The sequence below is a fragment of the Aplysia californica genome, unplaced genomic scaffold, assembly GCF_000002075.1.
Source record: "Aplysia californica isolate F4 #8 unplaced genomic scaffold, AplCal3.0 scaffold00229, whole genome shotgun sequence".
NCBI lineage: Eukaryota > Metazoa > Mollusca > Gastropoda > Aplysiida > Aplysiidae > Aplysia > Aplysia californica.
Genome location: NW_004797499.1, coordinates 924232 through 926510, shown reverse-complemented (window position 1 = coordinate 926510; position 2279 = coordinate 924232).

The window sequence follows — 2279 nt, the reverse complement described above, 5'->3', positions numbered from 1 at the left end:
GAATTAGTTCCAAAATGGCTTGACATTATTAGGATGATTAAGTCATGAATTTGATTAATAAAGCAAGGAAGAGTTGCGCAAAATCGCAAGCCTCACTCTCACTCACTCACTCACTCAATCTCTCTCTCTCTCTCTCTCTCTCTCTCTCTCTCTCTCTCTCTCGTCCCAGTCCATCTGTATTCAATGGCACGACGAAGTCGAGACGGCCGGAGACGTTCGCTTCGCAACAAAACTTAACGGAGATGCGGCTGAATCAAGAACCTTAGAACAAATTTGACCAGGATGTAGCCGATTGCCAGCAGTGTCTTCCTGTTTCACTGTGTCTTAGTTGTGCAACAACTGATAATTACTTACTGTTTTTGGTGTAGACGCCCTTACATTCCCTTTATTATGCAAAGAGGGCAAACCATAAAGGTTAATAAAGAACCGGAGAACCAAATGAATGTAAGAACGAACCAACGTGTCAACTAGCCATCAAGCTAGATATTCACTTTTTAAATAAAGTAATGAATGTAAATATGATTATTATCTCTATTTCATGAATATATTTACTAAGGATTAATACAGGAAGGGAGGACGGAATGAAGTAAGAAAGGAAGAATGGTAGGAAGGGGGTGAGGAAAGAAGAGAGAAAAAAGAAAGAAAGAAAGAAAGAAAGAATGAAAAAGAATGACTAAGCGTTTAATCTATCAGTCAACCATCATTCCCCACAATCGTATCATTGTCAAACCCCACTCCACCTTTCCCACATCCAAACCTCTACCACCATTATCTAACTGACTCAGCATAAATAGCGTATCTTTACTCTTAACTTTATCTTTCCCTGGCCCCCAAACACCCACTCACTCTCGTCTGTTCTTCCATCCCCCTCACTGTAATCCCTTGCAAACCCTCCCCCCTTTCCTCCCTGTCCCTCCCACCCCCACCATCCCTTTCTTCCCAAACCCACCCCCCGTCATCTCCCTTCCACTCTCATCCCCACTTCCACCCTAACCCCACCCCTTCCCTTCCATCCCAACCCCCACCCCTTCCCTTCCATCCCCCTCCCACCCACCTCCTTCCTCCTTTCCTCTCCTCATCCACCGGTTATCAAACCCACAGGGACAGCAACAATACGATCCACTCAACACGGTCCTCATCTCCTTCCACCAGGCACTAGCACCACAGACGTGTCCCCAGCAGATGCCCATTGACTCCAGGCATTGCCCTCTTGGCTCCTTCCTGAGCGGAGACCTTCCGGTCAATAGGACCAGAAATAGCCGCCGGAGGTGGGCCCCCTACAGAGAGCTACAACATCAAACAAACATTGAAATCTTCCAGTATATCGACGTATTCCCACCCGTCCCTGAAGTCGTTCATTGAATATAACCCTTCACTCAATCGGTCGCTTTTCTCGTGGTAACTAAGACCCGAAAACACACCCACTCAGATATGTTTTTACCTCTCACCATTGCATGACAAAAGGAATTAAACAACACAAAAGCTGCACAATCGATATGAGAAGAGGGGGGAACTGGAAGCGGTCTTAGACCCCTTCGAGGATGACTTAATGAACTTCGCATTAATTATATCAACTATCGCTAATTCTCGTGAATATGAGGGAGTTTAACGGAGCCGCCGGAATCGACCACGGTGTTGAGACGCAGGTGTACTTGGCGTCTGCAAATTGTAGTGTTATCCTGTAAACAGCAGACGGGACCAGGCGGGGAGGTGAGGCCCCACTCATTACTCGTATGTGGAAAATTAGATCTAATGCCTGACTTTCTGTCGTATGCCCGCTAGGGGGGCCGCGCAAAGGACCTAATATACCGTTATGGCAATCATAGATTTACACACGGGGGAATTCGTGATGTTTTTAGAAGCTCAGAACTTGAGGAGGTTTCCTTTTGTCTTTTGTGAAGGATCCGTTCTCTATTTTTCTGCTGAGCTTTGCTTTGTACTTTTGAAAATCGTTGTCGCGTATTAGTTGCCTGCAAGTTCGTGGTGTCCCTGAAATATTTCCTGTGACTTCTGCTTCCTCTAGGTCAATAACCTTTTTCTTTTGATAAACGTTTGGGCCAACATTTGCACTGTAATCGATGCTCTCCGTTGTTTGAATATTACGAACCAGCACGTGCGGGTTTGATAATATCGCTACTAATTTGTAGGCATTCAGACCACCATCAGATCTACACTTAAACAATGCAATACCGCTTCTTCTTCTTCTTCTTCTTCTTCTTCTTCTTCTTCTTCTTCTTCTTCTTCTTCTTCTTCTTCTTCTTCTTCTTCTTCTTCTTCTT